The 23,603-nt window shown below is 45.6% G+C and overlaps 16 non-coding genes across 16 annotated transcripts; all 16 read left to right on the top strand.

Annotated features, from left to right (window-relative positions):
* Nucleotides 1-283: 283 nt before the first annotated feature.
* trnal-aag (transfer RNA leucine (anticodon AAG)) lies at nt 284-365 on the top strand. Its single transcript has one exon. It is a non-coding gene; the product is annotated as a tRNA-Leu (tRNA).
* A 1,339-nt stretch (nt 366-1,704) lies between these two features.
* Nucleotides 1,705-1,786, top strand: trnal-uag (transfer RNA leucine (anticodon UAG)). Its single transcript has one exon. It is a non-coding gene; the product is annotated as a tRNA-Leu (tRNA).
* Nucleotides 1,787-2,650: 864 nt separating this feature from the next.
* Nucleotides 2,651-2,732, top strand: trnal-uag (transfer RNA leucine (anticodon UAG)). The gene has a single exon. It is a non-coding gene; the product is annotated as a tRNA-Leu (tRNA).
* A 4,172-nt stretch (nt 2,733-6,904) lies between these two features.
* On the top strand, nt 6,905-6,987 carry trnal-uag (transfer RNA leucine (anticodon UAG)). The gene has a single exon. It is a non-coding gene; the product is annotated as a tRNA-Leu (tRNA).
* A 3,647-nt stretch (nt 6,988-10,634) lies between these two features.
* trnal-uag (transfer RNA leucine (anticodon UAG)) lies at nt 10,635-10,716 on the top strand. The gene has a single exon. It is a non-coding gene; the product is annotated as a tRNA-Leu (tRNA).
* Nucleotides 10,717-11,580: 864 nt separating this feature from the next.
* On the top strand, nt 11,581-11,662 carry trnal-uag (transfer RNA leucine (anticodon UAG)). Its single transcript has one exon. It is a non-coding gene; the product is annotated as a tRNA-Leu (tRNA).
* Nucleotides 11,663-12,525: 863 nt separating this feature from the next.
* On the top strand, nt 12,526-12,607 carry trnal-uag (transfer RNA leucine (anticodon UAG)). The gene has a single exon. It is a non-coding gene; the product is annotated as a tRNA-Leu (tRNA).
* A 439-nt stretch (nt 12,608-13,046) lies between these two features.
* Nucleotides 13,047-13,128, top strand: trnal-uag (transfer RNA leucine (anticodon UAG)). Its single transcript has one exon. It is a non-coding gene; the product is annotated as a tRNA-Leu (tRNA).
* Nucleotides 13,129-13,522: 394 nt separating this feature from the next.
* trnal-uag (transfer RNA leucine (anticodon UAG)) lies at nt 13,523-13,604 on the top strand. Its single transcript has one exon. It is a non-coding gene; the product is annotated as a tRNA-Leu (tRNA).
* An 864-nt stretch (nt 13,605-14,468) lies between these two features.
* trnal-uag (transfer RNA leucine (anticodon UAG)) lies at nt 14,469-14,550 on the top strand. The gene has a single exon. It is a non-coding gene; the product is annotated as a tRNA-Leu (tRNA).
* Nucleotides 14,551-14,937: 387 nt separating this feature from the next.
* On the top strand, nt 14,938-15,019 carry trnal-aag (transfer RNA leucine (anticodon AAG)). Its single transcript has one exon. It is a non-coding gene; the product is annotated as a tRNA-Leu (tRNA).
* Nucleotides 15,020-16,354: 1,335 nt separating this feature from the next.
* On the top strand, nt 16,355-16,436 carry trnal-uag (transfer RNA leucine (anticodon UAG)). Its single transcript has one exon. It is a non-coding gene; the product is annotated as a tRNA-Leu (tRNA).
* Nucleotides 16,437-21,612: 5,176 nt separating this feature from the next.
* On the top strand, nt 21,613-21,694 carry trnal-uag (transfer RNA leucine (anticodon UAG)). Its single transcript has one exon. It is a non-coding gene; the product is annotated as a tRNA-Leu (tRNA).
* Nucleotides 21,695-22,087: 393 nt separating this feature from the next.
* On the top strand, nt 22,088-22,169 carry trnal-uag (transfer RNA leucine (anticodon UAG)). The gene has a single exon. It is a non-coding gene; the product is annotated as a tRNA-Leu (tRNA).
* Nucleotides 22,170-23,032: 863 nt separating this feature from the next.
* On the top strand, nt 23,033-23,114 carry trnal-aag (transfer RNA leucine (anticodon AAG)). The gene has a single exon. It is a non-coding gene; the product is annotated as a tRNA-Leu (tRNA).
* Nucleotides 23,115-23,505: 391 nt separating this feature from the next.
* Nucleotides 23,506-23,587, top strand: trnal-aag (transfer RNA leucine (anticodon AAG)). Its single transcript has one exon. It is a non-coding gene; the product is annotated as a tRNA-Leu (tRNA).
* Nucleotides 23,588-23,603: the final 16 nt, after the last annotated feature.

Genomic DNA, 23,603 nt, shown 5'->3' on the forward strand with positions numbered 1-23,603 from the left:
CCTTTCACAGCCTCTGCTCCTTTCTTAGAGATGCACCATGTTGAAGCAGGGACACCAATAGTTTACAATCACAGTGAAGTTACTTCAAAACAGGAAAATCACTTGAATAAAATAACAGTGAAAAGCAATTAGTAGGCAAAAGGATGGAAACAGACAGATTTACTCATTGAAAAGGGCTTAGTGTGGTAGCGTTGCCTCTACTTCCGGAAGTCGGAAGGCGAAAAAAGGAATGGAAAGAAACTTTTCCACCGGTCGTACCGAGCCGGAGAGCGTAGGCACACAGGGCAGCGTGGCCGAGTGGTCCAAGGCGCTGGATTAAGGCTCCAGTCTCTTCGGGGTCGTGGGTTAGAATCCCACCGCTGCCAGTACATCTTTTTGGAAGACTGCTGTGGCTGCGCAAAGTGATGCTGCATGAACGTCCAAATTCAGCCGCTTTTACATTCCTTGCTTTTTAGTCAAGTCGGTGCTGAAAGCCTTTCACGGCCTCTGCTCCTTTCTTACAGATGCAACGTGTTGAAGCAGGGACATCAATAGTTTACAATCACAGTGAAGTTACTTCAGAACAGGAAAATCACTTGAATCAAATAACAGTGGAAAGCAATTAGTAGGCAAAAGGTTGGAAACAGACAGTTTTACTCATTGAAAAGGGCTTAGTGTGGTAGCGTTGCCTCTATTTCCGGAATGTGGAAGGCGAAAAAAGGAATGTAAAGAAACTTTTCCACCGGTCGTAGCGAACCGGTTAGCGCAGGAGCACAGGGTAGCATGGCAGAGCGGTCCATGGCGCTGGATTTAGGCTCCAATCTCTTCTTCGGGGGTGTCGGTTCGAATCCCACCGCTGCCAATAGATCTTTTTGGAAGACTGCTGTGGCTGTGCAAAGTGATGCTGCTTGAACGTCCAAATTCAGCCGCTTTAACATTCCTTGCTTTTTAGCCTAGTCGGTGCTGAAAGCCTTTCACGGCCTCTGCTCCTTTCTTACAGATGCACCGTGTTGAAGCAGGGACACCAATAGTTTACAATCACAGTGAAGTTACTTCAAAACAGGAAAATCACTTGAATAAAATAACAGTGGAAAGCAAATAGTAGGCAAAGGATGGAAACAGACAGATTTACTCATTGAAAAGGGCTTAGTGTGGTAGCGTTGCCTCTACTTCCGGAAGATGGAAGGCGAAAAAAGGAATGGAAAGAAACTTTTTCACCGGTCGTAGCGAGCCGGAGAGCGTAGGCACACAGGGTAGCGTGGCCGCGTGGTCCAAGGCGCTGGATTAAGGCTCCAGTCTCTTCGGGGGCGTGGTTTCGAGTCCCACCGCTGCCAGTACATCTTTTTGGAAGACTGCTGTGGCTGCGCAAAGTGATGCTGCATGAACGTCCAAATTCAGCCGCTTTTAAACTCCTTGCTTTTTAGTCAAGTCGGTGCTGAAATACTTTCACGGCCTCTGCTCCTTTCTTACAGATTCAACGTGTTGAAGCAGGGACACCAATAGTTTACAATCACAGTGAAGTTACTTCAGAACAGGAAAATCACTTGAATCAAATAACAGTGGAAAGCAATTAGTAAGCAAAAGGTTGGAAACAGACAGTTTTACTCATTGAAAAGGGCTTAGTGTGGTAGCGTTGCCTCTATTTCCGGAATGTGGAAGGCGAAAAAAGGAATGGAAAGAAACTTTTCCACCGGTCGTAGCGAACCGGTTAGCGCAGGAGCACAGGGTAGCGTGGCCGAGAGGTCCAAGGCGCTGGATTTAGGCTCCAGTCTCTTCGGGGGTGTAGGTTAGAATCCCACCGCTGCCAATAGATCTTTTTGGAAGACGGCTGTGGCTGTGCAAAGTGATGCTGCTTGAACGTCCAAATTCAGCCGCTTTAACATTCCTTGCTTTTTAGCCTAGTCGGTGCTGAAAGCCTTTCACGGCCTCTGCTCCTTTCTTACAGATGCACCGTGTTGAAGCAGGGACACCAATAGTTTACAATCACAGTGAAGTTACTTCAAAACAGGAAAATCACTTGAATAAAATAACAGTGGAAAGCAAATAGTAGGCAAAAGGATGGAAACAGACAGATTTACTCATTGAAAAGGGCTTAGTGTGGTAGCGTTGCCTCTACTTCCGGAAGGTGGAAGGCGACAAAAGGAATGGAAAGAAACTTTTTCACCGGTCGTAGCGAGCCGGAGAGCGTAGGCACACAGGGTAGCGTGGCCGAGCAGTCCTAGGCGCTGGATTAAGGCTCCAGTCTCTTCGGGGGTGTAGGTTAGAATCCCACCGCTGCCAGTACATCTTTTTGGAAGACTGCTGTGGCTGCGCAAAGTGATGCTGCATGAACGTCCAAATTCAGCCGCTTTTACATTCCTTGCTTTTTAGCCAAGTCGGTGCTGAAAGCCTGTCACGGCCTCTGCTCCTTTGTTACAGATGCACCGTATTGAAGCAGGGACACCAATAGTTTACAATCACAGTGAAGTTACTTCAAAACAGGAAAATCACTTGAATCAAATAACAGTGGAAAGCAATTAGTAGGCAAAAGGTTGGAAACAGACAGTTTTACTCATTGAAAAGGGCTTAGTGTGGTAGCGTTGCCTCTATTTCCGGAATGTGGAAGGCGAAAAAAGGAATGGAAAGAAACTTTTCCACCGGTCGTAGCGAGCCGGTTAGCGCAGGAGCACAGGGTAGCGTGGGCGAGCGGTCCAAGGCGCTGGATTTAGGCTCCAGTCTCTTCGGGGGCGTGGGTTTGAATCCCACCGCTGCCAATAGATCTTTTTGGAAGACTGCTGTGGCTGTGCAAAGTGATGCTGTGTGAACGTCCAAATTCAGCCGCTTTAACATTCCTTGCTTTTTAGCCTAGTCGGTGCTGAAAGCCTTTCACAGCCTCTGCTCCTTTCTTACAGATGCACCGTGTTGAAGCAGGGACACCAATAGTTTACAATCACAGTGAAGTTACTTCAAAACAGGAAAATCACTTGAATAAAATAACATTGGAAAGCAATTAGTAGGCAAAAGGATGGAAACAGACAGATTTACTCATTGAAAAGGGCTTAGTGTGGTAGCGTTGCCTCTACTTCCGGAAGGTGGAAGGCGAAAAAAGGAATGGAAAGAAACTTTTCCACCGGTCGTAGTGAGCCGGAGAGCGCAGGAACACAGGGTAGCGTGGGCGAGCGGTCCAAGTCGCTGTATTAAGGCTCCAATCTCTTCAGGGGCGTGGGTTCGAAATCCCACTGCTGCCATTAGATCTTTTTGGAAGACTGCTGTGGCTGTGCAAAGTGATGCTGCGTGAATGTCCAAATTCAGCCGCTTTAACATTTCTTGCTTTTTAGCCTAGTCGGTGCTGAAAGCCTTTCACGGCCTCTGCTCCTTTCTTACAGATGCACCGTGTTGAAGCAGGGACACCAATAGTTTACAATCAGAGTGAAGTTACTTCAAAACAGGAAAATCACTTGAATAAAATAACAGTGGAAAGCAATTAGTAGGCAAAAGGATGGAAACAGACAGATTTACTCATTGAAAAGGGCTTAGTGTGGTAGCGTTGCCTCTACTTCCGGAAGGTGGAAGGCGAAAAAAGGAATGGAAAGAAACTTTTCCACCGGTCGTACCGAGCCGGAGAGCGTAGGCACACAGGGTAGTGTGGCCGAGTGGTCCAAGTAGCTGTATTAAGGCTCCAATCTCTTCGGGGGCGTGGGTTCGAATCCCACCACTGCCAGCAAATTTTTTTGGAAGACTGCTGTGGCTGCGCAAAGTGAAGCTGCATGAACGTCCAAATTCAGCCGCTTTTACATTCCTTGCTTTTTAGCCAAGTCGGTGCTGAAAATCCTTCACGGCCTCTGCTCCTTTCTTACAGATGCACCGTGTTGAAGCAAGGACACCAAAAGTTTACAATCACAGTGAAGTTACTTCAAAACAGGAAAATCACTTGAATAAAATAACATTGGAAAGCAATTAGTAGGCAAAAGGATGGAAACAGCCAGTTTTACTAATTGAAAAGGGCTTACTGTGGTAGCGTTGCCTCTATTTCCGGAAGGTGGAAGGCGAAAAGAGGAATGGAAAGAAACTTTTCAACCGGTCGTAGCGAGCCGGAGAGCGCAAGAACACAGGGTAGCGTGGCCGAGCAGTCCAAGTCGCTGTATTAAGGCTCCAATCTCTTTGGGGGCGTGGGTTTGAATCCCACCACTGCCAGTAAATTTTTTTGGAAGACTGCTTTTGCTGCGCAAAGTGATGCTGCATGAACGTCCAAATTCAGCCGCTTTTACATTCCTTGGTTTTTAGCCTAGTCGGTGCTGAAAGCCTTTCACAGCCTCTGCTCCTTTCTTACAGATGCACCGTGTTAAAGCAGGGACACCAATAGTTTACAATCACAGTGAAGTTACTTCAAAACAGGAAAATCACTTGAATAAAATAACATTGGAAAGCAATTAGTAGGTAAAAGGATGGAAACAGCCAGATTTACTCATTGAAAAGGGCTTAGTGTGGTAGCGTTGCCTCTACTTCCGGAAGGTGGAAGGCGAAAAAAGGAATGGAAAGAAACTTTTCCACCGGTCGTATCGAGCCGGAGAGCGTAGGCACACAGGGTAGCGTGGCCGAGTGGTCCAAGGCGCTGTATTAAGGCTCTAGTCTCTTCGGGTGCGTGGGTTTGAATCCCACCGCTGACAGTACATCTTTTTGAAAGACAGCTGTGGCTGCGCAAAGTGATGCTGCATGAACGTCCAAATTCAGCTGCTTTTACATTCCTTGCTTTTTAGTCAAGTCGGTGCTGAAAGCCTTTCACGGCCTCTGCTCCTTTCTTACAGATGCAACGTGTTGAAGCAGGGACACCAATAGTTTACAATCCCAGTGAAGTTACTTCAGAACAGGAAAATCACTTGAATCAAATAACAGTGGAAAGCAACTAGTAGGCAAAAGGTTGGAAACAGACAGTTTTACTCATTGACAAGGGCTTAGTGTGGTAGCGTTGCCTCTACTTCCGGAAGGTGGAAGGCGAAAAAAGGAATGGAAAGAAACTTTTCCACCGGTCGTAGTGAGCCGGAGAGCGCAGGCACACAGGGTAGCGTGGGCGAGCGGTCCAAGTCGCTGTATTAAGGCTCCAATCTCTTCGGGGGCGTGGGTTCGAATCCCACTGCTGCCATTAGATCTTTTTGGAAGACTGCTGTGGCTGTGCAAAGTGATGCTGCGTGAACGTCCAAATTCAGCCGCTTTAACATTTCTTGCTTTTTAGCCTAGTCGGTGCTGAAAGCCTTTCACGGCCTCTGCTCCTTACAGATGCACCGTGTTGAAGCAGGGACACCAATAGTTTACAATCAGAGTGAAGTTACTTCAAAACAGGAAAATCACTTGAATAAAATAACAGTGGAAAGCAATTAGTAGGCAAAAGGATGGAAACAGACAGATTTACTCATTGAAAAGGGCTTAGTGTGGTAGCGTTGCCTCTACTTCCGGAAGGTGGAAGGCGAAAAAAGGAATGGAAAGAAACTTTTCCACCGGTCGTACCGAGCCGGAGAGCGTAGGCACACAGGGTAGTGTGGCCGAGTGGTCCAAGTAGCTGTATTAAGGCTCCAATCTCTTTGGGGGCGTGGGTTCGAATCCCACCACTGCCAGTACATTTTTTTGGAAGACTGCTGTGGCTGCGCAAAGTGATGCTGCATGAACGTCCAAATTCAGCAGCTTTTACATTCCTGGCTTTTTAGCCAAGTCGGTGCTGAAAGTCCTTCACGGCCTCTGCTCCTTTCTTACAGATGCACCGTGTTGAAGCAAGGACACCAATAGTTTACAATCACAGTGAAGTTACTTCAAAACAGGAAAATCACTTGAATAAAATAACATTGGAAAGCAATTAGTAGGCAAAAGGATGGAAACAGCCAGTTTTACTAATTGAAAAGGGCTTAGTGTGGTAGCGTTGCCTCTATTTCCGGAAGGTGGAAGGCGAAAAGAGGAATGGAAAGAAACTTTTCAACCGGTCGTAGCGAGCCGGAGAGCGCAAAAACACAGGGTAGCGTGGCCGAGCGGTCCAAGTCGCTGTATTAAGGCTCCAATCTCTTTGGGGGCGTAGGTTTGAATCCCACCACTGCCAGTAAATTTTTTTGGAAGACTGCTTTTGCTGCGCAAAGTGATGCTGCATGAACGTCCAAATTCAGCCGCTTTAACATTCCTTGGTTTTAAGCCTAGTCGGTGCTGAAAGCCTTTCACAGCCTCTGCTCCTTTCTTACAGATGCACCGTGTTGAAGCAGGGACACCAATAGTTTACAATCACAGTGAAGTTACTTCAAAACAGGAAAATCACTTGAATAAAATAACATTGGAAAGCAATTAGTAGGCAAAAGGATGGAAACAGCCAGATTTACTCATTGAAAAGGGCTTAGTGTGGTAGCGTTGCCTCTACTTCCGGAAGGTGGAAGGCGAAAAAAGGAATGGAAAGAAACTTTTCCACCGGTCGTATCGAGCCGGAGAGCGTAGGCACACAGGGTAGCGTGGCCGAGTGGTCCAAGGCGCTGTATTAAGGCTCTAGTCTCTTCGGGTGCGTGGGTTTGAATCCCACCGCTGACAGTACATCTTTTTGAAAGACTGCTGTGGCTGCGCAAAGTGATGCTGCATGAACGTCCAAATTCAGCTGCTTTTACATTCCTTGCTTTTTAGTCAAGTCGGTGCTGAAAGCCTTTCACGGCCTCTGCTCCTTTCTTACAGATGCAACGTATTGAAGCAGGGACACCAATAGTTTACAATCCCAGTGAAGTTACTTCAGAACAGGAAAATCACTTGAATCAAATAACAGTGGAAAGCAATTAGTAGGCAAAAGGTTGGAAACAGACAGTTTTACTCATTGACAAGGGCTTAGTGTGGTAGCGTTGCCACTATTTCCGGAATGTGGAAGGCGAAAAAAGGAATGGAAAGAAACTTTTCCACCGGTCGTAGCGAACCGGTTAGCGCAGGAGCACAGGGTAGCGTGGCCGAGCGGTCCAAGGCGCTGGATTTAGGATCCAGTCTCTTCGGGGGCGTGGGTTTCGAATCCCACCGCTGCCAATAGATCTTTTTGGAAGACTGCTGTGGCTGTGCAAAGTGATGCTGCTTGAACGTCCAAATTCAGCCGCTTTAACATTCCTTGCTTTTTAGCCTAGTCGGTGCTGAAAGCCTTTCACGGCCTCTGCTCCTTTCTTACAGATGCACCGTGTTGAAGCAGGGACACCAATAGTTTACAATCACAGTGAAGTTACTTCAAAACAGGAAAATCACTTGAATAAAATAACAGTGGAAAGCAAATAGTAGGCAAAAGGATGGAAACAGACAGATTTACTCATTGAAAAGGGCTTAGTGTGGTAGCGTTGCCTCTACTTCCGGAAGGTGGAAGCCGACAAAAGGAATGGAAAGAAACTTATTCACCGGTCGTAGCGAGCCGGAGAGCCCAGGCACACAGGGTAGCGTGGCCGAGCAGTCCTAGGCGCTGGATTAAGGCTCCAGTCTCTTCGGGGTTGTGTGTTAGAATCCCACCGCTGCCAGTACATCTTTTTGGAAGACTGCTGTGGCTGCGCAAAGTGATGCTGCATGAACGTCCAAATTCAGCCGCTTTTACATTCCTTGCTTTTTAGCCAAGTCGGTGCTGAAAGCCTGTCACGGCCTCTGCTCCTTTCTTACAGATGCACCTTATTGAAGCAGGGACACCAACAGTTTACAATCACAGTGAAGTTACTTCAAAACAGGAAAATCACTTGAATCAAATAACAGTGGAAAGCAATTAGTAGGCAAAAGGTTGGAAACAGACAGTTTTACTCATTGAAAAGGGCTTAGTGTGGTAGCGTTGCCTCTACTTCCGGAAGGTGGAAGGCGAAAAAAGGAATGGAAAGAAACTTTTCCACCGGTCGTACCGAGCCGGAGAGCGTAGGAACACAGGGTAGCGTGGCCGAGTGGTCCAAGGCGCTGTATTAAGGCTCCAATCTCTGGGTGCGTGGGTTCGAATCCCATTGCTGCCATTAGATCTTTTTGGAAGACTGCTGTGGCTGTGCAAAGTGATGCTGCGTGAACGTCCAAATTCAGCCGCTTTAACATTTCTTGCTTTTTAGCCTAGTCGGTGCTGAAAGCCTTTCACGGCCTCTGCTCCTTTCTTACAGATGCACCGTGTTGAAGCAGGGACACCAATAGTTTACAATCACAGTGAAGTTACTTCAAAACAGGAAAATCACTTGAATAAAATAACAGTGGAAAGCAATTAGTAGGCAAAAGGATGGAAACAGACAGATTTACTCATTGAAAAGGGCTTAGTGTGGTAGCGTTGCCTCTACTTCCAGAAGGTGGAAGGCGAAAAAAGGAATGGAAAGATACTTTTCCACCGGTCGTACCGAGCCGGAGAGCGTAGGCACACAGGGTAGTGTGGCCGAGTGGTCCAAGTCGCTGTATTAAGGCTCCAATCTCTTCGGGGGCGTGGGTTTGAATCCCACCACTGCCAGGACATTTTTTTGGAAGACTGCTGTGGCTGCGCAAAGTGATGCTGCATGACCGTCCAAATTCAGCCGCTTTTACATTCCTTGCTTTTTAGCCAAGTCGGTGCTGAAAGTCCTTCACGGCCTCTGCTCCTTTCTTACAGATGCACCGTGTTGAAGCAGGGACACCAATAGTTTACAATCACAGTGAAGTTACTTCAAAACAGGAAAATCACTTGAATAAAATAACATTGAAAAGCAATTAGTAGGCAAAAGGATGGAAGAGGCCAGTTTTACTCATTGAAAAGGGCTTAGTGTGGTAGCGTTGCCTCTATTTCCGGAAGGTAGAAGGCGAAAAAAGGAATGGAAAGTCAATAGACATGAACGTCAATAGACACCAATAGTTTACAATCACAGTGAAGTTACTTCAAAACAGGAAAATCACTTGAATCAAATAACAGTGGAAAGCAATTAGTAGGCAAAAGGTTGGAAACAGACAGTTTTACTCATTGAAAAGGGCTTAGTGTGGTACCGTTGCCTCTATTTCTAGAATGTGGAAGGCGAAAAAAGGAATCGAAAGAAACTTTTCCACCGGTCGTAGCGAGCCGGTTAGCGCAGGAGCACAGGGTAGCGTGGTCGAGCGGTCCAAGGCGCTGGGATTTAGGCTCCAGTCTCTTCGGGGGAGTGGGTTCGAATCCAACCGCTGCCAATAGATCTTTTTGGAAGACTGCTGTGGCTGTGCAAAGTGATGCTGCGTGAACGTCCAAATTCAGCCGCTTTAACATTTCTTGCTTTTAAACCTAGTCGGTGCTGAAAGCCTTTCACGGCCTCTGCTCCTTTCTTACAGATGCACCGTGTTGAAGCAGGGACACCAATAGTTTACAATCACAGTGAAGTTACTTCAAAACAGGAAAATCACTTGAATCAAATAACAGTGGAAAGCAATTAGTAGGCAAAAGGATGGAAACAGCCAGATTTACTCATTGAAAAGTGCTTAGTGTGGTAGCGTTGCCTCTACTTCCGGAAGGTGGAAGGCGAAAAACGGAATGGAAAGAAACTTTTCCACCGGTCGTACCGAGCCGGAGAGCGTAGGCACACAGGGTAGTGTGGCCGAGTGGTCCAAGTCGCTGTATTAAGGCTCCAATCTCTTCGGGGGCGTGGGTTTGAATCCCACCACTGCCAGGACATTTTTTTGGAAGACTGCTGTGGCTGCGAAAAGTGATGCTGCATGACCGTCCAAATTCAGCCGCTTTTACATTCCTTGCTTTTTAGCCAAGTCGGTGCTGAAAGTCCTTCACGGCCTCTGCTCCTTTCTTACAGATGCACCGTGTTGAAGCAGGGACACCAATAGTTTACAATCACAGTGAAGTTACTTCAAAACAGGAAAATCACTTGAATAAAATAACATTGAAAAGCAATTAGTAGGCAAAAGGATGGAAACAGCCAGTTTTACTCATTGAAAAGGGCTTAGTGTGGTAGCGTTGCCTCTATTTCCGGAAGGTAGAAGGCGAAAAAAGGAATGGAAAATCAATAGACATGAACGTCAATAGACACCAATAGTTTACAATCACAGTGAAGTTACTTCAAAACAGGAAAATCACTTGAATCAAATAACAGTGGAAAGCAATTAGTAGGCAAAAGGTTGGAAACAGACAGTTTTACTCATTGAAAAGGGCTTAGTGTGGTACCGTTGCCTCTATTTCTGGAATGTGGAAGGCGAAAAAAGGAATCGAAAGAAACTTTTCCACCGGTCGTAGCGAGCCGGTTAGCGCAGGAGCACAGGGTAGCGTGGTCGAGCGGTCCAAGGCGCTGGGATTTAGGCTCCAGTCTCTTCGGGGGAGTGGGTTCGAATCCAACCGCTGCCAATAGATCTTTTTGGAAGACTGCTGTGGCTGTGCAAAGTGATGCTGCGTGAACGTCCAAATTCAGCCGCTTTAACATTTCTTGCTTTTAAACCTAGTCGGTGCTGAAAGCCTTTCACGGCCTCTGCTCCTTTCTTACAGATGCACCGTGTTGAAGCAGGGACACCAATAGTTTACAATCACAGTGAAGTTACTTCAAAACAGGAAAATCACTTGAATCAAATAACAGTGGAAAGCAATTAGTAGGCAAAAGGATGGAAACAGCCAGATTTACTCATTGAAAAGTGCTTAGTGTGGTAGCGTTGCCTCTACTTCCGGAAGGTGGAAGGCGAAAAACGGAATGGAAAGAAACTTTTCCACCGGTCGTAGCGAACCGGTTAGCGCAGGAGCACAGGGCAGCGTGGCCAAGCGGTCCAAGGCGCTGGATTTAGGCTCCAGTCTCTTCGGGGGCGTGGGTTCGAATCCCACCGCTGCCAATAGATCTTTTTGGAAGACTGCTGTGGCTGTGCAAAGTGATGCTGCTTGAACGTCCAAATTCAGCCGCTTTAACATTCCTTGCTTTTTAGCCTAGTCGGTGCTGAAAGCCTTTCACGGCCTCTGCTCCTTTCTTACAGATGCACCGTGTTGAAGCAGGGACACCAATAGTTTACAATCACAGTGAAGTTACTTCAAAACAGGAAAATCACTTGAATAAAATAACAGTGGAAAGCAAATAGTAGGCAAAAGGATGGAAACAGACAGATTTACTCATTGAAAAGGGCTTAGTGTGGTAGCGTTGCCTCTACTTCCGGAAGGTGGAAGGTGACAAAAGGAATGGAAAGAAACTTTTTCACCGGTCGTAGCGAGCCGGAGAGCTTAGGCACACAGGGTAGCGTGGCCGAGCAGTCCTAGGCGCTGGATTAAGGCTCCAGTCTCTTCGGGGGTGTGGGTTAGAATCCCACCGCTGCCAGTACATCTTTTTGGAAGACTGCTGTGGCTGCGCAAAGTGATGCTGCATGAACGTCCAAATTCAGCCGCTTTTACATTCCTTGCTTTTTAGCCAAGTCGGTGCTGAAAGCCTGTCACGGCCTCTGCTCCTTTCTTACAGATGCACCGTATTGAAGCAGGGACACCAATAGTTTACAATCACAGTGAAGTTACTTCAAAACAGGAAAATCACTTGAATCAAATAACAGTGGAAAGCAATTAGTAGGCAAAAGGTTGGAAACAGACAGTTTTACTCATTGAAAAGGGCTTAGTGTGGTAGCGTTGCCTCTATTTCCGGAATGTGGAAGGCGAAAAAAGGAATGGAAAGAAACTTTTCCACCGGTCGTAGCGAACCGGTTAGCGCAGGAGCACAGGGTAGCATGGCCGAGCGGTCCAAGGCGCTGGATTTAGGCTCCAGTCTCTTCGGGGGCGTGGGTTCGAATCCCCCCGCTGCCAATAGATCTTTTTGGAAGACTGCTGTGGCTGTGCAAAGTGATGCTGCTTGAACGTCCAAATTCAGCCGCTTTAACATTCCTTGCTTTTTAGCCTAGTCGGTGCTGAAAGCCTTTCACGGCCTCTGCTCCTTTCTTACAGATGCACCGTGTTGAAGCAGGGACACCAATAGTTTACAATCACAGTGGAGTTACTTCAAAACAGGAAAATCACTTGAATAAAATAACAGTGGAAAGCAAATAGTAGGCAAAAGGATGGAAACAGACAGATTTACTCATTGAAAAGGGCTTAGTGTGGTAGCGTTGCCTCTACTTCCGGAAGGTGGAAGGCGACAAAAGAATGGAAAGAAACTTTTTCACCGGTCGTAGCGAGCCGGAGAGCGTAGGCACACAGGGTAGCGTGGCCGAGCAGTCCTAGGCGCTGGATTAAGGCTCCAGTCTCTTCGGGGGTGTGGGTTAGAATCCCACCGCTGCCAGTACATCTTTTTGGAAGACTGCTGTGGCTGCGCAAAGTGATGCTGCATGAACGTCCAAATTCAGCCGCTTTTACATTCCTTGCTTTTTAGCCAAGTCGGTGCTGAAAGCCTGTCACGGCCTCTGCTCCTTTCTTACAGATGCACCGTATTGAAGCAGGGACACCAATAGTTTGCAATCACAGTGAAGTTACTTCAAAACAGGAAAATCACTTGAATCAAATAACAGTGGAAAGCAATTAGTAGGCAAAAGGTTGGAAACAGACAGTTTTACTCATTGAAAAGGGCTTAGTGTGGTAGCGTTGCCTCTATTTCCGGAATGTGGAAGGCGAAAAAAGGAATGGAAAGAAACTTTTCCACTGGTCGTAGCGAGCCGGTTAGCGCAGGAGCACAGGGTAGTGTGGCCGAGCGGTCCAAGGCGCTGGATTTAGGCTCCAGTCTCTTCGGGGGCGTGAGTTCGAATCCCACCGCTGCCAATAGGTCTTTTTGGAAGACTGCTGTGGCTGTGCAAAGTGATGCTGCGTGAACGTCCAAATTCAGCCGCTTTAACATTCCTTGCTTTTTAGCCTAGTCGGTGCTGAAAGCCTTTCACAGCCTCTGCTCCTTTCTTACAGATGCACCGTGTTGAAGCAGGGACACCAATAGTTTACAATCACAGTGAAGTTACTTCAAAACAGGAAAATCACTTAAATAAAATAACAGTGGAAAGCAATTAGTAGGCAAAAGGATGGAAACAGACAGATTTACTCATTGAAAAGGGCTTAGTGTGGTAGCGTTGCCTCTACTTCCGGAAGGTGGAAGGCGAAAAAAGGAATGGAAAGAAACTTTTCCACCGGTCGTACCGAGCCGGAGAGCGTAGGCACACAGGGTAGCGTGGCGAAGGCGAAAAAAGGAATGGAAAGATTCTCCCATCCTGGTAGCGTGGCCGACTGATCTAAGGCGCTGAATTTAGGCTCCAGTCTCTCTGGGGGCGTGGGTTCGAATCCCACCGCTGCCAGCTGTGATTTTAATTACAGAGGCCCTGTGTGTACTCGATGAAGGTTCTGAAAACATGGTGAAAGTACTCTTTCCCTTTCAGCAGCCAGGTGCTCAGCCTATCTCCTTTCTGCTAAAGCAGTCAGACTCGGTCCTGCTCCTGGTGCACTGTTCTCCTCTGTGGTTAAATGACTACTGGAAGTTTCATTGTTGATGATTTTAGTCAATCCTGTGTTGATCTTTTCTTCACAACTCACCTCAGACTTGCCGTGATAGGCAACATTGCCACAAGCCCTAACCTGCTAGGGATCAGGTTTGTTTTACACAAACAGGATTAGAATGCAGCATTTTGGCCAAGTCAGCATCAGGGCGGCCTTTCCAACCGTCGTAGCGAGCCGGTGAGCGCAGGAGCACAGGGTAGCGTGGCCGAGCGGTCCAAGGCGCTGGATTTAGGCTCCAGTCTCTTCGAGTGCGTGGGTTCGAATCCCACCGCTGCCAATAGATCTTTTTGGAAGACTGCTGTGGCTGCGCAAAGTGATGCTGCGTGAACGTCCAAATTCAGCCGGTTTTACATTCCTTGGTTTTTAGCCTAGTCGGTGCTGAAAGCCTTTCACGGCCTCTGCTCCTTTCTTACAGATGCACCGTGTTGAAGCAGGGGCACCAATAGTTTACAATCACAGTGAAGTTACTTCAAAACAGGAAAATCACTTGAATAAAATAACATTGGAAAGCAATTAGTAGGCAAAAGGATGGAAACAGAGAGTTTTACTCATTGAAAAGGGCTTAGTGTGGTAGCGTTGCCTCTATTTCCGGAAGGTGGAAGTCTAAAAAAGGAATGGAAAGAAACTTTTCCACCGGTCGTAACGAGCCGGAGAGCTCAGGCACACAGGGTAGCGTGGCCGATCGGTCCAAGGCGCTTTATTAAGGCTCCAGTCTCTTCGGGGGCGTGGGTTCGAATCCCACTGCTGCAGGTAGATCTTTTTGGAAGACTGCTGTGGCTGCGCAAAGTGATGCTGCATGAATGTCCAAATTCAGCCGCTTTTACATTCCTTGCTTTTTAGCCAAATCGGTGCTGAAAGCCTGTCACGGCCTCTGCTCCTTTCTTACAGATGCACCGTATTGTAGCAGGGACACCAATAGTTTACAATCACAGTGATGTTACTTCAAAACAGGAAAATCACTTGAATCAAATAACAGTGGAAAGCAATTAGTAGGCAAAAGGTTGGAAACAGACAGTTTTACTCATTGAAAAGGGCTTAGTGTGGTAGCGTTGCCTCTATTTCCGGAATGTGGAAGGCGAAAAAAGGAATGGAAAGAAACTTTTCCATCGGTCATAGCGAGCTGGTAAGCGCCGGAGCACTGGGTAGCGTGGCCGAGTGGTCCAAGGCGCTGGATTTAGGCTCCAGTCTCTTCGGGGGCATGGGTTCAAATCCCACTGCTGCCAATAGATCTTTTTGGAAGACTGCTGTGGCTGTGCAAAGTGATGCTGCGTGAACGTCCAAATTCAGCCGCTTTTACATTCCTTGCTTTTTAGCCTAGTCGGTGCTGAAAGCCTTTTACGGCCTCTGCTCCTTACAGATGCACCGTGTTGAAGCAGGGACACCAATAGTTTACAATCACAGTGAAGTTACTTCAAAACAGGAAAATCACCTCAATAAAATAACAGTGGAAAGCAATTAGTGGGCAAAAGGATGGAAACAGACAGTTTTACTCATTGAAAAGGGCTTAGTGTGGTAGCGTTGCCTCTACTTCCGGAAGGTGGAAGGCGAAAAAAGGAATGGAAAGAAACCTTTCCACCGGTCGTAGCGAGCCAGAGAGAGTAGACACACAGGGTAGTGTGGCCGAGCGGTCCAAGGCGCTGGATTAAGGCTTCAGTCACTTCGGGGGCGTGGGTTCGAATCCCACCGCTGCCAGTACATCTTTTTGGAAGACCGCTGTGGCTGCGCAAAATGATGCTGCATGAACGTCCAAATTCAGCCACTTTTACATTCCTTGCTTTTTAGCCAAGTCGGTGCTGAAAGCCTGTCACAGCCTCTGCTCCTTTCTTACAGATGCGCCGTGTTGAAGCAGGGACACCAATAGTTTACAATCACAGTGAAGTTACTTTAAAACAGGAAAATCACTTGAATAAAATAACATTGGAAAGCAATTAGTAGGCAAAAGGATGGAAACAGACAGTTTTACTCATTGAAAAGGGCTTAGAGTGGTAGCATTGCCTCTATTTCCGGAAGGTGGAAGGCGGAAAAAGGAATGGAAAAAACTTTTCCACCGGTCGTAGCGAGCCGGAGAGCGCAGGCACACAGGGTAGCATTGCCGAGCGGTCCAAGGCGCTGTATTAAGGCTCCAGTCTCTTCGTGGGCGTAGGTTCAAATCCCACCGCTGCAGGTAGATCTTTTTGGAAGACTGCTGTGGCTGCGCAAAGTGATGCTGCATGAATGTCCAAATTCAGCCGCTTTTACATTCCTTGCTTTTTAGCCAAGTCGGCGCTGAAAGCCTGTCACGGCCTCTGCTCCTTTCTTACAGATGCACCGTGTTGAAGCAGGGACACCAATAGTTTACAATCACAGTGAAGTTACTTCAAAACAGGAAAATCACTTGAATAAAATAACAGTGGAAAGCAAATAGTAGGCAAAAGGATGGAAACAGACAGATTTACTCATTGAAAAGGGCTTAGTGTGGTAGCGTTGCCTCTACTTCCGGAAGGTGGAAGGCGACAAAGGAATGGAAAGAAACTTTTTCACCGGTCGTAGCGAGCCGGAGAGCGTAGGCACACAGGGTAGCGTGGCCGAGCAGTCCTAGGCGCTTGATTAAGGCTCCAGTCTCTTCGGGGGTGTGGGTTAGAATCCCTCCGCTGCCAGTACATCTTTTTGGAAGACTGCTGTGGCTGCGCAAAGTGATGCTGCATGAACATCCAAATTCAGCCGCTTTTACATTCCTTGCTTTTTAGCCAAGTCGGTGCTGAAAGCCTGTCACGGCCTCTGCTCCTTTCTTACAGATGCACCGTTTTGAAGCAGGGACACCAATAGTTTACAATCACAGTGAAGTTACTTCAAAACAGGAAAATCACTTGAATCAAATAACAGTGGAAAGCAATTAGTAGGCAAAAGGTTGGAAACAGACAGTTTTACTCATTGAAAAGGGCTTAGTGTGGTAGCGTTGCCTCCATTTCCGGAATGTGGAAGGCGAAAAAAGGAATGGAAAGAAACTTTTCCACTGGTCGTAGCGAGCCGGTTAGCGCAGGAGCACAGGGTAGCGTGGCAGAGCGGTCCAAGGCGCTGGATTTAGGCTCCAGTCTCTTCGGGGGCGTGGGTTCGAATCCCACCGCTGCCAATAGATCTTTTTGGAAGACTGCTGTGGCTGTGCAAAGTGATGCTGCGTGAACGTCCAAATTCAGCCGCTTTAACATTCCTTGCTTTTTAGCCTAGTCGGTGCTGAAAGCCTTTCACAGCCTCTGCTCCTTTCTTACAGATGCACCGTGTTGAAGCAGGGACACCAATAGTTTACAATCACAGTGAAGTTACTTCAAAACAGGAAAATCACTTGAATAAAATAACAGTGGAAAGCAATTAGTAGGCAAAAGGATGGAAACAGACAGATTTACTCATTGAAAAGGGCTTAGTGTGGTAGCATTGCCTCTAATTCCGGAAGGTGGAAGGCGAAAAAAGGAATGGAAAGAAACTTTTCCACCGGTCGTACCGAGCCGGAGAGCGTAGGCACAGAGGGTAGTGTGGCCGAGTGGTCCAAGTCGCTGTATTAAGGATCCAATCTCTTCGGGGGCGTGGGTTGAATCCCACCACTGCCAGTACATTTTTTTGGAAGACTGCTGTGGCTGCGCAAAGTGATGCTGCATGAACGTCCAAATTCAGACGCTTTTACATTCCTTGCTTTTTAGCCAAGTCGGTGCTGAAAGTCCTTCACGGCCTCTGCTCCTTTCTTACAGATGCACCGTGTTGAAGCAGGGACACCAATAGTTTACAATCACAGTGAAGTTACTTCAAAACAGGAAAATCACTTGAATAAAATAACATTGGAAAGCAATTAGTAGGCAAAAGGATGGAAACAGCCAGTTTTACTCATTGAAAAGGGCTTAGTTTGGTAGCGTTGCCTCTATTTCCGGAAGGTGGAAGGCGAAAAAAGGAATGGAAAGTCAACAGACATGAACGTCAATAGACACCAATAGTTTACAATCACAGTGAAGTTACTTCAAAACAGGAAAATCACTTGAATAAAATAACATTGGAAAGCAATTAGTAGGCAAAAGGATGGAAACAGCCAGATTTACTCATTGAAAAGGGCTTAGTGTGGTAGCATTGCCTCTACCTGGAAAGTGGAAGGCGAAAAAAGGAATGGAAAGAAACTTTTTCACCGGTCGTAGCGAGCCAGAGAGCGTAGGCACACAGGGTAGCATGTCCGAGCAGTCCAAGGCGCTGGATTAAGGCTCCAGTCTCTTCGGGGGCGTGGGTTTGAATCCCACCGCTGCCAGTACATCTTTTTGGAAGACTGCTGTGGCTGCGCAAAGTGATGCTGCATGAACGTCCAAATTCAGCTGCTTTTACATTCCTTGCTTTTTAGCCAAGTCGGTGCTGAAAGCCTGTCATGGCCTCTGCTCCTTTCTTACAGATGCACAGTGTTGAAGCAGGGACACCAATAGTTTACAATCAATTCAATTCAATTCAATTCAATTCAATTCAAGTTTATTTGTATAGCGCTTTTAACAATACAAATCATTACAAAGCAACTTTACAGAAAATTATGTTTCTACAATATTTAGTAGTAGCTAGTAGTTTGTGCACGTTTGACAGGATTTTAGAAAAATAAAAATAATAATAATTATACAAGACGTAGTCAGCTAGATGATGAACTATCAATATTATTAATTAATAGTAATTATAGGATGCAGTCACACATGTAGCAATAATTGTTAGTTCTGTTTGGTGATTCAAGGTTAGGATCATCTGGGGTCCTCTGAGGGTCAGCATCATCTCTTCTCAGGTGTTCTGGATCCAGACTGGAGCTTGTGTAAATCCTTGTTACCACGGGATGTAAAGCAAAACATAGAAACAAAATAGAGACATCATTAGCATAGCTGCTGATCCAACAAAGTAAAATTAGTTTAACCCAAGCTAAAGAATAAAAATGCAGATGCAACTACACTCACAATTTAAGAGATACATTATTCGAATGCTTGGCGAAAGAGATGCGTTTTTAATCTAGATTTAAACAGAGAGAGTGTGTCTGAACCCCGAACATTATCAGGAAGGCTATTCCAGAGTTTGGGAGCCAAATGTGAAAAAGCTCTACCTCCTTTAGTGGACTTTGCTATCCTAGGAACTACCAAAAGTCCAGCGTTTTGTGACCTTAGGGTGCGTGATGGGTTGTAGCGTGGTAGAAGGCTAGTTAGGTACGCAGGAGCTAAACCATTTAGGGCCTTATAGGTAAGTAATGATAATTTGTAACAGATACGGAACTTAATAGGTAGCCAGTGCAGAGACGGTAAAATTGGGGTAATATGATCATATTTTCTTGACCTGGTAAGGACTCTAGCTGCTGCATTTTGGACTACCTGTAGCTTGTTTATTGACGAAGCAGGACAACCACCTAGAAGTCCATTACAATAGTCCAGTCTAGAGGTCATGAAAGCATGAACTAGCTTTTCTGCATCAGAAACAGATAACATGTTTCGTAGCTTGGCAATGTTTCTAAGATGGAAGAATGCGGTTTTTGTAACATTGGAAATATTATTTTCAAAAGACAAATTGCTGTCTAATATAACACCCAGATTTCTGACTGTAGAGGAAGTAACAGTACATCCGTCTAGTTGCAGATTGTAATCTACAAGATTCTGTGTGGTGTTTTTTGGTCCAATAATTAATATCTCTGTCTTATCCGAATTTAATTGGAGAAAATTATTTGTCATCCAATCTTTTACATTTTTAACACACTCTGTTAGCTTAGATAATTGGGAAGTTTCATCTGGTCTCGTTGAAATATATAGCTGAGTATCATCAGCATAACAGTGGAAGCTAATTCCGTATTTTCTAATAATATTACCAAGGGGCAGCATGTATATTGAAAATAGAAGGGGACCTAGGACGGATCCTTGTGGCACTCCATATTTTACTGATGATAAATGAGATGACACCCCATTTAAGTAAACAAAATGGTAGCGATCGGACAGGTAGGATCTAAACCATCTTAGAGCCTGCCCTTGAATACCTGTATAGTTTTGTAATCGATCTATGAGTATGTCATGATCTATGGTGTCGAACGCAGCACTAAGATCAAGTAAGACTAGAAATGAGATGCAGCCTTGATCTGACGCAAGAAGCAGGTCATTTGTAATTTTAACAAGTGCAGTTTCTGTGCTATGGTGGGGCCTAAAACCTGACTGAAATTCTTCATACAGATCATTTTTATGCAGGAAGGTGCTCAATTGAGCAGACACAACTTTTTCTAAAATTTTAGACATAAATGGAAGATTTGAAATAGGCCTATAATTTGCCAGTACACTAGGATCTAGTTTTGGTTTCTTAATAAGAGGCTTGATAACCGCCAGCTTGAATGGTTTTGGGACGTGACCTAAAGATAACGACGAGTTAATGATATTGAGAAGCGGTTCTTCGGCTACAGGTAACAGCTCTTTTAGTAATTTAGTGGGTACAGGATCTAATAAACATGTTGTTGGTTTAGATACAGTGATAAGTTTATTTAGCTCTTCCTGTCCTATATTTGTAAAGCACTGCAGTTTATTTTTGGGTGCGATGGATGAAACTGAAGTGTTAGACGCTGTAGAATCTACATTCGCTATTGTATTTCTAATGTTATCTATTTTATCAGTGAAGAAATTCATAAAGTCATTACTATTTAACGTTGGTGGAATATTTGAATCAGGTGGCGTCTGGTAATTTGTTAATTTAGCCACTGTGCTAAATAAAAACCTTGGATTGTTTTGGTTATTTTCAATGAGTTTGTGGAAATGCTCTGCCCTAGCAGTTTTTAGAGCCTGTCTATAGCTGGACATACTGTTTTTCCATGCAATTTTAAAAACTTCCAAGTTAGTTTTTCTCCATTTGCGTTCAAGACTACGAGTTACTTTCTTGAGAGAGTGAGTATTACTGTTATACCATGGCACAGTACGTTTTTCTCTAACCTTTTTCAATTTGATGGGGGCAACAGCTTCTAATGTATTAGAGAAAATAGTGCCCATGTTGTCAGTAATTTCGTCTAATTCATGTGTATTTTTGGGTACAAATAGCAGTTGAGATAGATCAGGCAGGTTATTTGCGAATCTGTCTTTGGTGGCTGGAACAATAGTTCTGCCCAGACGGTAACGCTGAGACATATAGTTAATATCAGTTATACGCAGCATGCACGATACAAGGAAATGGTCTGTAATATCATCACATTGGGGTACAATATCTATAGCAGTAAGATCGATTCCATGCGATATAATTAGATCTAGTGTATGATTAAAACGATGAGTGGGCCCGGTGACATTTTGCTTGACTCCAAAGGAGTTTATTAGGTCAGTAAACGCAAGTCCTAATGTATCATTTGCATTATCAACGTGAATATTAAAATCTCCCATGATTAGCGCCTTATCAACTGTAACTAGAAGGTCTGAGAGGAAATCTGCAAATTCTTTTAGGAATTCTGTATACGGCCCTGGTGGTCTATACACAGTAGCCAGAGCAAGAGATACATTAGATTTCTTTTGCATGTCTGACAGTGTAACATTTAGCAGAAGTATTTCAAAAGAGTTAAACCTGTATCCTGTTTTCTGGGTAACATTGAGAATATCACTATATATTGTTGCAACACCTCCTCCACGACCAGTCTGACGGGGCTCATGCTTATAACAGTAGTTTGGTGGAGTAGACTCATTTAGACCAAAATAATCATTTGGTTTTAGCCAGGTTTCAGTCAAGCAGAGTACATCAAAACTATTTTCTGTGATCATTTCATTTACAATAACTGCTTTGGGTGTGAGTGATCTAATATTTATGAGCCCAAACTTTAAAAATTGTTTTTGTTCATTTACTTTACATTTTTCTGGTTTAATTACGATAAGATTTTTTCTAGATCCTACATTATATTTTGACCTCACTATTCGGGGAACAGACACAGTCTTAATAGTTTTTACAGCACAAGTACTTTTATCATTTAAGCGGGTGGAACAAAACTCATCATAATAGTTATTAGAGAATTGTCTTACTAGTCACATGGAGCGAAGTGTCCTGGAGATGTTGTCAGAGAGCAGCTCCGCTCCGATTCTGCTGGGGTGTAATCCATCAGCGCGAAACAGCCTAGGCGAAACTTCACAATCACAGTGAAGTTACTTCAAAACAGGAAAATCACTTGAATAAAATAACAGTGGAAAGCAATTAGTAGGCAAAAGGCTGGAAACAGCCAGTATTACTCATTGAAAAGGGCTTAGTGTGTTAGCGTTGCCTCTATTTCCGGAAGTTGAAAGGCGAAAAAAGGAATGGAAAGATGCTCCCATCCTGGTAGCGTGGCCGAGTGGTCTAAGGCGCTGGTCTTAGGCTCCAGTCTCTCTGGGGGTGTGGGTTCGAATCCCACTGCTGCCAGCTGTGATTTTAATTACAGAGGCACTGTGTGTACTCGATGAAGGTTCTGAAAACATGGTGAGAGTACACTTTCCCTTTCAGGTGCCAGGTGCTCAGCCTATCTCCTTTCTGCTAAAGCAGTCAGACTCGGTCCTGCTCCTGGTGCACTGTTCTCCTCTGTGGTTAAATGACTACTGGAAGTTTCATTGTTGATGATTTTAGTCAATCCTGTGTTGATCTTTTCTTCACAACTCACCTCAGACTTGCTGTGACAGCAACATTGCCACAAGCCCTAACCTGCTAGGGATCAGGTTTGTTTTACGCAAACAGGATTAGAATGCAGCATTTTGGCCAAGTCAGCATCAGGGCGGCCTTTCCAACCGTCGTAGCGAGCCGGTGAGCGCAGGAGCACAGGGTAGTGTGGCCGAGCGGTCCAAGGCGCTGGATTTAGGCTCCAGTCTCTTCGGGGGTGTGGGTTCGAATCCCACTGCTGCAAGTACAGCTTTTTGGAAGACTGCTGTGGCTGCGCAAAGTGATGCTGCATGAACGTCCAAATTCAGCCGCTTTTACATTCCTTGCTTTTTAGCCAAGTTGGTGCTGAAAGCCTGTCACGGCCTCTGCTCCTTTCTTACAGATGCGCCGTGTTGAAGCAGGGACACCAATAGTTTACAATCACAGTGAAGTTACTTCAAAACAGGAAAATCACTTGAATAAAATAACATTGGAAAGCAATTAGTAGGCAAAAGGATGGAAACAGACAGTTTTACTCATTGAAAAGGGCTTAGTGTGGTAGCGTTGCCTCTATTTCCGGAAGGTGGAAGGCTAAAAAAGGAATGGAAAGAAACTTTTCCACCGGTCGTTACGAGCCGGAAAGCGCAGGCACAAAGGGTAGCGTGGCCGAGCGGTCCAAGGCACTTTATTAAGGCTCCAGTCTCTTCGGGGGCGTGGGTTCGAATCCCACTGCTGCAGGTAGATCTTTTTGGAAGACTGCTGTGGCTGTGCAAAGTGATGCTGCATGAATGTCCAAATTCAGCCGCTTTTACATTCCTTGCTTTTTAGCCAAGTCGGTGCTGAAAGCCTGTCACGGCCTCTGCTCCTTTCTTACAGATGCACCGTGTTGAAGCAGGGACACCAATAGTTTACAATCAAAGTGAAGTTACTTCATAACAGGAAAATCACTTGAATAAAATAACATTGGAATGCAATTAGTAGGCAAAAGGATGGAAACAGCCAGTTTTACTCATGAAAAGGGCTTAGTGTGGTAGCGTTGCCTCTATTTCCGGAAGGTGGAAGGCAAAAAAAGGAACGGAAAGAAACTTTTCCACCAGTCGTAGCAAGCCGGAGAGCGTAGGTACACAGGGTAGCGTGGCCGAGCGGTCCAAGGCGCTGGATTAAGGCTCCAGTCTCTTCGGGGGCGTGGGTTCGAATCCCACTGCTGCCAGTACGTCTTTTTGGAAGACTGCTGTGGCTGCGGAAAGTAATGCTGCATGAACGTCCAAATTCAGCCGCTTTTACATTCCTTGCTTTTTAGCCAAGACGGTGCTGAAAGCCTGTCACGGCCTCTGCTCCTTTCTTACAGATGCACCGTGTTGAAACAGGGACACCAATAGTTTACAATCAAAGTGAAGTTACTTCAAAACAGGAAAAATCACTTGAATAAAATAACAGTGGAAAGCAATAAGTAGGCAAAAGGATGGAAACCGCCAGTTTTACTCATTAAAAGAGGTTAGTGTGGTAGTGTTGCCTCTATTTCCGGAAGGTGGAAGGCGAAAAAAGGAGTGGAAAGAAACTTTTCCACCGGTCGTAGTGAGCCGGAGAGCGCAGGCACACAGGGTAGCGTGGCCGAGCAGTCCAAGGCGCTGGATTAAGGCTCCAGTCTCTTCGGGGGTGTGGGTTCGAATCCCACCGCTGCCAGTACATCTTTTTGGAA

Source organism: Carassius carassius, chromosome 1 (genome assembly GCF_963082965.1).
Source record: "Carassius carassius chromosome 1, fCarCar2.1, whole genome shotgun sequence".
Classification (NCBI taxonomy): Eukaryota; Metazoa; Chordata; class Actinopteri; order Cypriniformes; family Cyprinidae; genus Carassius; species Carassius carassius.